Source organism: Pteropus alecto, unplaced genomic scaffold (assembly GCF_000325575.1).
Source record: "Pteropus alecto unplaced genomic scaffold, ASM32557v1 scaffold112, whole genome shotgun sequence".
NCBI lineage: Eukaryota > Metazoa > Chordata > Mammalia > Chiroptera > Pteropodidae > Pteropus > Pteropus alecto.
In genome coordinates, this window is record NW_006433133.1 from 1,670,939 (window position 1) to 1,682,577 (window position 11,639).

Consider the following 11,639-nt stretch of genomic DNA (forward strand, 5'->3'; position numbering starts at 1 on the left):
AGTAGGAGCCACAAAAAACTTGTGCAATGATAGTTCAAGGACATTGTCTCCTAGAACCTCAAAATTAGATGGAAAATTAGAATTTGGACCCCTGGAAAATAGCAAAATAAACACATTGGCTTAATTTATGTTACTCAATAGATTTTATGAAAGAAAAAACTCATGAGAGCACATAATCATTAACAATTAAGTAAATATATATTCTGATATTATATAACATTGTTTCAAAAACCACAAAACAACATCTCAACAACAACTCATAGTACAAAAATGCACAACATTATACAGCCAAAATTAAAATGAAAGATAAAAAACAAAAATCCAAAATTTAATTTTATTTCTTGGTATTTTATTTATTCTTTTTATCTTTACCAACACCAACCTGGTCAAAGCCACCAACAATGTTTAACGCAGAAGTCAATATCGTTTGCCCCATACACTCCACTTTTTTAAAAATTACTTTTATTTTTATTTTTAAAATACAGTTGGCATACAATATTATATTAGCTTCAGGTGTACACCATGGTGATTAGACACTTATATAACTCACAAAGTTCTCAGCCCGATAAATCTACCATACACAATTACAATATTATTAACAATATTCCTTATGCTATACTTCATATCTGCATGACTATTTTGTAACTACCTATTTGCATTTCTTAATCCCTTCTCTTTATTCACTGACCCTTCATCCCTTCCATCTAGCAACCATCAAGATATTCTCTGTATCTGTAAGTTTTTTGTTTATTTTTTTCTTTATATTCCACATGACATTTGTCTTTGTCTCACTCCACTCAGCATGATACTTTCCAAGTTCATCCATGTTGCTGCATATGGCAAGATTTTATTTTTTTATGGCTAAGTAATGTTCTATTTTGTATCTGCACTACTTCTTTTTTATCTCTTTATCTATTGATGAACACCAGGTTGCTTCCATATCTCAGCTGTTATAAATAAAGCTGCAATGAGCATACGCATTCACATGGCTCTTTGAAGTAGTGCTTTTGGTTTCTTTGCATAAATACTCAAAAGTGAGATTACTAGGTCCTTCTTTCTCTCTTGTTATAACCCTTATTTTAAAGTTTATTTTGTCTGATATTAGTATTGCTACTCCAACTTTTCTGGTTTGTTGATTTTCATTTTCCTGAAATATCTTTTTCCATCCTTTGACTTTCAGTCTGTGTGTCTTTTGATCTGAAGTAATTCTCTCATAGGCAGCATATGTAAGAGTCTTGTTTTCTTACTCATTTATCAACTTTATCTTTTGATTGGAACATTTAATAAATTCATATTTAAATAATTGTTGATAGATATGTAGTTATTTCTATTTTATTATTCATATTTTTATCTTTTTTTCACTTTTTTATCTTAAAATTGTCCCTCTAACATTTCTCGTAATACTGGTTTAGTGGTGATGAACTCCTTTAGGTTTTTCTTGTCTGGGAAGCAGTTTATATGTCTTTTGATTCTAAATGATAGCTTGGCTGAGTAGACTAGTCTTGATTGTAAATCCTTGATTTTCAACTCTTTGAATATTTCATGCCAATCCCTTCTGGCCTGCAATCTCTCTGTTAAAAAATCAGCTGACAATCTAAAGGGTCCTCTCTAGTAGGTAACTAATTGCTTTTCTCTTGCTGCTTTCTTTATATTAGGTATACAGTACAATGGTTAGACATTTATGTAACTTATGAAGTGATCCTTCTGGTTACCCTAGCACCCATCTGGCACTACACAAAACAATTACAACAATGTTAATTAGATATCTTATGCTATACTTTAAATACACATGACTCTTTTGTAATAACAAAATCTACTTTTTTGTCCCTTCATATTTTTCAACCAACCCCCAAACCCCTTCCACTTTGGCAGTCACCAGTTTGTTCACTTTATCTGTGAGTCTGTTTTTGTTCATTTGTTCCTTTTGTTTCTTAGATTCCGCATATAAGTGATATCATACGGTATTTATTTTTCTCTGTCTTTTTTCACTCAGCATAATACTCTCTAGGTTCATCCATGTCGTGGAAAATAATAGGATTTCACTTTTTATGGCAAAGTAATATTCCATTGTGTATATGTAACATAATTTGTTTATCCAATCCAATTGTCCACTGATGGGCACTTAAGTTGCTTCGACATATTAGCTATTGAGAAATGGCTGGTGCGAACACAGGGATACATAAGTCTTTACAAACTAGTACTTCAGTTTTCTTTGGATAAATACCCAGAAGTGCAATTGCTGGGTCAAAAGGTATTGCTATTTTTAATTTTTTTTGAGGAATTTCCAAAATGTTTTCCATAGTAGCCGTACCAATTTGCAATCCAAACAACAATATCTGAGAGTTCCCTTTTATCTACATCCTCATCAACGTTTGTTATTTTTTGATTTATTGATGACAGCCTTTCTGACATGTGTGAGGAGATATCTCTTTCAGTTTTAATTTTTCTTTCTCTGATGATTAGTGACCTTGAGCATCTTTTCATATGTCTATCTGTATGTCTTCTCTGGAGAAATACCTATTCAGGTCTTCTTCCCATTTTTAATTGAGTTGTTTGTTTGGGTTTTGTTGTTGTTGTTGTTGTTGTTGTTATTGTTGTTGTTGAGTTCTATGAGTTCTGTATAAATTTTGGTTTATACAGATGTAGCAAAGGCAAATATCTTCTCCAATTCAGTAGGCTGTCCTTTCATTTTGTTAATGATTTCCTTTGTTGTGCCAAAACTTTTTAGTTTGATGTAGTTCCATTTGTTTATATTTATTATTGTTCCTCTTTTCCGAGGAGATATATCAGAAAAAATTACTAATAGCAATATCAGAGAGTTTGCTGCCTACATTTTCTTCTAGAAGTTTCAGTTCTTATATTTAAGACTTTAATCTATTTTGAGTTTATTCTTGTATGTGGTGTAAGATGTTGGTCCAGTTTATTATTATTTTTTGTATGTATCTGTCCAGTTTTGCAAACACCATTTGTTGAAGAGAATGTTGTTATCCCATTGTATATTCTTGCTTACATTGTCATAAATTAAATTACCATAGAAGCATGGATTTATTTCTGGGGTTTCTATTCTGTTTCATTATCTATGTGTCTGTTTTTATGCCAATACCATGGCGTTTGGATTACTATAGCCTTGTAGTATAGTTTGATATCAGGTAGAGTGATATCTCTAACTTTTTTTTTTTCTTTCTCAAGATTGATGTGGCTATTCAGGAACTTTTACAGTGTCACATAAATTTTTGAATTATTTGTTGTAGTTCTCTGAAAAATGTCATTGGTATTTTGATAGGGATTGCACTGAATCTATAGATTGCTTTGGATCATATGGCCGTGTTAATGATGTTGATTCTTCCAACTCAAGAGCACAATATATGCTTCCATGTATTTGTATCTTCTACAATTTATGTTTTTGATGACTTATAATTTTCCAAGAACAGGTCTTTTTCCTCCTGAGTTAACTTGATTCCTAGGTATTTTATTGTTTCAATACAAGTGTAAATGTGATTGTTTTCTTAGCTTCTCTTTCCAAACATTCTTCAATGGTGTATAAAAATGCCTCTGACTTCTGAATATTAATTTTGTATCCTGTAATTTTTAATGAATTCATTGATCAGTTCTAATAGAGTTTTTTTGTTGTTGGTGGTGGTGGTGGAATCTTTAGGGTTCTCACTATATAGTATCAATGTAAATGAGATTGTCTTCTAAATTTCTCTTTCTGATAATTCACCATTGGTGCATAAAAAAGCAACCAACTTCTGATATTAATTTTATATCCTGTGATTTTTATGAATTAATTGATCAGTTCTAATAGTTTTTTGTGCATGTGTGTAAACTTTAGGTTTCTCGCTATATAGCATCAAGTCATCTGCAAACACTGACAGTTTTACCTTTTCCTTTTAAATTTACATGCCTCTTATTTCTCTTTCTGGTCTTATTGCTGTAGCTAGGACTTCCAATATATTTTTGAATTGAACTGGTGAAAGTTGGCATTCTTTTGTTGTTCCTGATTTTCATGAAAATGCTTTTAGCCTTTCCCTGTTGAGTATGATGTCAGCTGTAGGTTTGCCATACATGGATTTTATTATGTTGCAGTATGTTTGTCTATTCCCAATTTACTGAGAGTTTTTATCATAAATGGATGAGGGATTTTGCTGAATGGTTTTTCTGCATGTACTGATATATGATCATATGATTTTTATCTTTGAGTTTGTTAATGCGATGTATCACATTAATTGACTTGCAGATATTAAACCAACTTTGCATCCCAGGAATAAATACAACTTGATCAGGTATACGATATTTTTCCTGTATTGCTGAATTCAGTTTGCTTATATTTTGTTGAGGATTTTTGCATCAATGTTCAAAAGAGATTTCGGCCTATAGTTTTCTTTTTTTCTAAAGTCTTTGCCTGGTTTTGGAATCAAGGTAATAGTGGCCTCATAAAAGGAGAGAGCCTTCCCTCTTCTTGAATTTTTTGGAAAAGTTCGAAAATAGGTGTTAATTCAAATGATTCAATCAAAAAATGGGCAGAGGACGTGAACAGACACTTCTTCCCTAGAGGATATACAAATGGCCAACAAATATTTGAAAAGATGCTCAACATCGCTAGCTATTAGGGAAATGCAAATAAAAAACACTATAAGATAACATCTCACACCTGTTAGAATAGTTATAATCAACAGAACAAGTAATAACAAATGTTAGAGAGGTGGTAGAGAAAAAAGAACCCTCAAATACTCTTTATAGGAATGTAAATTGGTACAGCCACTATGGAAAACAATATGGAGGTTCCTCAAAAAATTAAGTTCGAATTATCGTATGACCCAGCGATCACTTTTCTGGGTATTAATATCCAAAATATACAAAAACTCATACAACTGAATAACAACAACAACAACAACAACAACAACAACAAAAACAAATGATCCAATCAAAAAATGGGCAGAGTACTTGAACAGACACTTCTCACTAGAGGACATACAGATGGCCAACAAATATATGAAAAGATGTTTAACATTGCTAGCTATTAAGGAAATGCAAATCAAAACCACAATGAGATACCATCTCACACCTGATAGAATGGCTATAATCAACAGGACAAGTAATAACAAATGCTGGAGAGTATATAGAGAGAAAGGAACCCTCATACACTGCTGGTGGGACTGCACATTGGTACAGCCACTATAGAAAACAGTTTGGAGGATCCTCAAAAAACTAAGAATTTATCTACCATATGATCCAGCAATCCTTCTACTGGGTATTTACCCCAAACCCTTGAAAACCCATATCCAAAAAGATATTTGCATACTGATGTTCATGGCAGCATTATTCACAGTGGCCAAGACATGGAAGCATCTGAAATATCCTACAATAGGTGATTGGCTAAAGCAGCTGTGGTACATATATACAATGGAATATTATTCAGCCATAAGAAGAGATGAAATACTGCGACAACATGGATGGACCTCGAGATAATCATGCTAAGCATAATAATCCAGTCAAAAAAAGTTGAAAATCGTATTATATCATTTATATGTGGGATATAAACCTAAAAACAACAAATGAACAGGACAAACAAACAGAGGCTCATGGACATGGACAATGGACTAGTGGTTACCAGAAGATAGGGGATGGAGGAGGAGGGAGGAGATAGATGAGGTAAAAGTGGTCAAATATAGGGGTATAGAGGGAGGTTTAAGTGGGTAAAGGAGATCAAATATATGGTAGCTGAATGAAATTGGACTTTGGGTGGTAAACACACAATAGAATATACAGATGTCATATTATAATGTATACCTGAAAATTATATAATTGTATTAACCAATGTAATCCTAATAAACTTACTTAAAGAAAAGTAGGTGTTGATTCTTCTTTGAATGTTTGGTAAAATTCTCCTATGAAGCCATTGGTACAGGACTTTTGTTTTTTGGAAGTATTTTGATTTACCGATTCGATTTCGTTGGTGATAATCAGTCAGTTTAGATTTTTTGCTTCTTCTTGACTTAGTCTTGAGTGATTGTAGGTTCTAGGAATGTATCCTTTTCTCTCATAGTCAAATTTGTTGGTATATAATTACTCATTGTATTTTTCTTATAGGCCTTTGTATTTCTGTGGACTCTGTAGTTACCTCTTTTTTTTTTTAATTTTATCTATTTAATTTCTCTCTTTTTTTCCTTGATGAGTTTTAGTTAAACATTTTCAGTTTTGATTATTCTTTCTAAGAATCAGCTCCTGGTTTCATTGATCCTTTTTTATTGATTTTTGAGACTCTATTTCAATTATTACTGCTCTGATCTTTATTATGTCCTTCCTTCTGCTCACTTTGAGTTTTGTTTTTGATTCTTTTTCTAATCCTTTTGAGTGTAAAGTTAGTTTCGTATTTGATATTTGTCTTATATCTATAGGAAGGCTTGTATTGCTATGAATTTCCCTCTTAGGACTGTTTTCGTTGTGTTCCATAGATTTTGAGTCATTGTTTTCATTGTCATTTGTCTCTTGAAATCTTTTGATTTCTTCCTTTATCTCATTAACCTATTCATCATTCAGTAGCATGTTGTTTAGCCTCCATGTTTTTGAATATTGTCCATTTTTTATTGTAGTTAATTTCTAGTTTCATACCATTGTAGTTGGAGAAGACACGGGATATGATTTCAATCTTCTTAATTTTTTGAGACTTGTTTTGTGGCTTAACATGTGGTCTGTCCGGGAGAATGTTCCATGTGCCCTTGAGAAGAATGTATATTCTGCTGCTTTGGGGTGAAACACTATGAAAATATCAATAAATTCCCTCTGGTCTAGAGTGCCATTTAAGGCTGCTGTTTCCTTATTGATTTTCTGTTGTGAGATCTGTCCATTGGTATTAATGGGGTGTTAAAGACTCCTACTATGAATGTTTTACTGTCAATCTCTCGCTTTATGTTGGTCAATAATTGCTTTATATATGTGAATGCTTCTATGTTTGGTGCATATTTATTTTCCATGGTTATGTCCTCTTGAATTGATTCTTTTATATTTTGTAATCCTCTTCTTTGTCTCTCATTATAGCCTTTGTTTAAAGTCTATTTTGACTGATATAAGTATTTCTACCTCAAGTTTTTTTTTATTTTCATTTCTATTTTTTCATTTCATTTGCATGAAATATCTTCTTCCATTCCTTTACTTTTAGTCTGTGTGTGTCGTTTGACCTGAAGTGGGACTCTTGTAGACAGCATATATATGGGTCTTGTTTTCTCATCCATTCAGCTACCTTATGTCTTTTGATTGGAGCATTTAATCCATTTACATATAAAGTGATTATTGATAGATATACATGTACTGTCATTTTATTGTTCTTATTTATGTACCCCTCCTTCTTTTTACAGAAATCTTCTTGACATTTCTTGTAATGATGGCTTGTTGTTAATGAATTGCTTTAGCTTTTTCCTGTCTAGAAAGCTGTTTATCTTGCCTTCTATTTTAATTAATAACTCTACTAGGTAGAGTAGCTTTGCTTTTAGGTTCTTCTTTTTCATTATGTTGAATTTTTCGTGCCCATCTTTTCGGGCCTAAGTTTCTATTGAACAATCAGCTGCCAGTCTAATAGATGATCCCTCATAGGTAATTAACCCCTTTTTCCGTTGCCGCTTTTAAGATTCTCTCTTTAACTTTAACCTTGGCATTTTAATCATGATATGTCTTGGTGTGGGTTTGTTTGAATTTCTTTTTATGGTGACATTACTTAATGAAATCCAGTAGGTTTCAAGTGTAAAATTCAAGAAGAATTCATATATATATTGCGTTGTGTGTTCACCACCCATAAGTAGATTTCTTCCTGTCACCACATAATTGATCCCTTTTACCCCATCTACCTCCCCTCCTGACCTCCCTCCATCGCATCCTCTGGTAAACACAAGTCTATTATCTATGTCCATGCATATCTGTTATTTCTCATGGTTTTGTTGTTGCTGTTGTTGTTGCTTTTAGAATTATTTTCCACATATAAGCTATATGATATTGTTTTCAATTTTTTCTGTCTCGATTATTTTGAAAAGCATGATTATTTCAAAATCTGTACATGTTGCAAATGGCACGATTTCATCTCTTCTTATGGCTGAGTAATATTCCATTTATATATGTACCACAGCTTCTTTATCTAATTGTCAATCGTAAGACACTTCCGTTACTTCCATGTCCTAGCCACCATGAATGATGCTGCTATGAACATTGGTGTGCAAATATGTTTTTGGATATGTGTTTTCAAGTCTTTGGGGAAAATATCCAGTGGAGGGATTGCTGGATCATATAGTAGATCAATTCTTAGTTTTTTGAAGAACTTCCATACTGTTTTCAATAGTGGCTGTACCATCTTGCACTCCCACCAGCAGTGTATGAGGGCTGCTTTTTCTCCATGTCCACTCCAGCATTTGTTATTACTTGTATTGTTGATAACAGCTATTCTAAAATGTGTGAGGTGGTATCTTAATGTGGTTTTGATTTGCATCTCCCTAACAGTTCGTATCTTTGCTTGTTATTTGTTAGCCATTTGTATGTTTTCTTGGGAGAACTGGCTGTTGAGCATCTTTGCTTATATTCATTGACCATTTATGTGTCTTCTTGGGAGAAGTGTCTATTTAGGTCCTCTGCCCATTTTTTAATTGGATCATTTTTTGTTGTTATTGAGTTGTATGAGTTCTTTGTATATTTTGGATATTAGGCCCTTATCGGGGCAGTGCTTTCAAATATATTTTCTCATCTGAATGGTTGTTTCTTTGTCTTGTCGAAAGTTTGTTTTGCTGTGTGGAAACTTTTTAATTTAATGTACTCCCATTCACTTATTTTTGCTTTTACTTCCCTTGCCTTTGAGGTCAAATTTTTAAAATCTTTAAGTCCAAAGTCCTTGAGTTTAGTTCCTATATTTTCTTCTATGCAATTTATTGTTTCAGGTCTTATATTCAGGTCCTTAATCTATTTTGACTTTTTCGTGTGTATATGGAGACAGACATCAGTCTAGTTTCATTCTATTGCAGGTGGCTTTCCAGTTTTCCCAGCACCGATTATTGAAGAAGCTTTCCTTTCTCCACTGTACGTTTTTGGCTCCTTTGTTGAAAATCATTTGCCCCTGTAAACATGAGTTTACTTTTGGACTCTTAATTCTTTTCCATTGTTCTCTGTGTCTGTTTGGCTGCCAATACAATGCCGTTTTAATTACTGTCGCTTTGTAGTGTAATTTGAAGTCGGGCAGAGTAATGCCTCCAGCCTCATTCTTTCTTCTCAGGATGGCTTTGACAATTCAGGGTCTTTTGTGCTTCCATACAAATCTGATGATTTTTTGTTCTATTTCTTTACAATGAGGCTTTGGTGGAGATTGCATTAAATCTGTAAAATGCTTTAGATAATAAGATCATTTTAACTATATTGTTTCTTCTGATCCAAGAACATGGTATATCTTTCCATTTTTTGTATCCTCTTCAATTTCTTTAATAGGGTCTTATGGTTTTTTATTATATAAATCCTTCATATGTCTCATTAGTTTTATTCCTAGGTATTTTATTATTTTTTATGCAGTTGTAAAAGGAATTGTTTTTTACCTTTCTTTTTCTAACAATTCATGATTAGAGTATAAGAAGCTTGGAGATTTGAAAATTGATTTTCCTGAAACTTTAAGATGTTTGCTTATCATTTCTAGTAGTGTTCTTGTGGAGTCTTTAGTGTTTTCTATATAGAGAATCATGTTATCTGCAAATAGTGACAGTTTGACTTCTTAATTCACTATTTGGATGTCTTTTATTTCTTTTTCTTTCCTGATTGCACTTGCTAGGTTCTCCAATGTTTTAATGAATAACAGGGGTGATAGTGGACTGACTTGTCTTGTTCCTAATCTTACGGGAAATGTTTTTTTAGTTTTTCACCATTAAGTATAATGTTGGCTGAGGGTTTTTTGTATGTAGCCTTTCTCATGTTAAAGTACTTTCCTTCTATACCAATTTTGTTAAGTGTTTTGATCATAAGTGGATGCTGTATCTTATTAAAGGCTTTTTTCTGATTCTAATGATACGATCATATGATACTTATTCTTTGTTTTGTTTAAGTGGAGTATCGCAGTAATCAATTTGAGTATGTTAAATCAGCCTTGTGATCCTGGAATGAAATCTACTTGATCATGATACATAATCTTTTAAATATGTTGTTGTATACTATTCTCAAATATCTTATTTAGGATTTTTGCATCTGTATTCAAGAGAGATATGGTCTGTAGTTTTCTTTTTTGTGTAATCTTTACCAGGTTTGGGCATTAAGGTAATTGTGGTCTTGTAAAATGAGTTGAGAAGTATTGCTTCCTCTTTGATTTTATGGAAGACTTTGAGGAGAATAGGTATTAAATCTTCGAATGCTTGGTAGAATTCACTGGTGAAGTCATCTGGTCCTGGACTTTCACTTTTTGGTAGGTTTTTGATGATTGTTTCAATTTCCATAGTGCTGATCAGTCTATTTAGATTTTCCAGTTCTTCTCGATTCAGTCTAGGGAGGTTGTATATTTCTAAGTACTGGTCCCTTTCTTCTATGTTATTAAATATGGTGTAATATACTTTTTCATAGTATTCTTGTATGATCCTTTGTATTTCTGCAGTGTCTGTCATAATTTCTCTTCTTTTATTTCTGATTTAGTTTATTTCTGTCTTTTCACTCTTTTTTGAGTCTAGCTAAGAGTTTGTCAATTTTAAAACTTCCCCAAAATCTACTTCTTTGTTGAATTTATATTTTCTATTTTTTTGTTGTTTTCAATTTTATTTAATTCTCCTCTAATTTTGAATATTTCTTTCCTAATGCTAATTTTAGGCTTCATTTGTTCTTCCTTTTATAGTATTTTTTTTTTTTAAGATGAAACATTAGATTGTTTATTTGGACTCATTCTCATTTTGATGTAATAATATAAACTTTCCTTTTATTACTGCTTTTGCTCTGTTCCAAAAGTTTTTTGATATGTTGTAGTATCATTATTATTTCTTTCTATGTATCTCTTGATCTCTCTTTTTTGTTTCTTGAATGACCCAGTCATTCTTCAGTAGCATGTTTTTTAATCTCCATGTATTTGTGGTTCTTCCCTCTTTTTACAGTTGATCTCTAGCTTCAAAGCATTATGAACAGAGAATATGGTTGGTATGATTACAATCCTTTTATATTTGTTAAGGCTATCTCTGTGTCACAGTATGTGGTCAGTCCTTGAGAATGTTCCATTTACACTAGAGAAGAATATATAAGCAGCTGTTTTGAGATGGAAGGCTCTCTAAATGTCTATTATGTCCAGTTGGTCTAATGTGTCATTTAAGAATGTTATTTTCTTATTGATTTTCTGTTTGGATGATCTGTCCATATTTGTCAGTGGGGTATTTAGGTCCCCTACTATGATAGTGTTTTGATATTTTGGTCTGTTTCTCCCTTTAGCTCTGTTAGTAATTGCTTTACATATTTTGGGGCTCCCTGATTGGGAGCATAGATATGAATAAGTGTTATGTCTTCTTGGTGCATGATTCCCTTTACCATTTTGAAGTATCGTTCTTTACCTTTTTTTATGTCGAAGTCTATTTTGTCCAATATTAGAACTACTACTCCCACTTTTCTCTGAATGTCATTTGCTTGAAATGTCATTTTCCACCCTTTCACTTTGA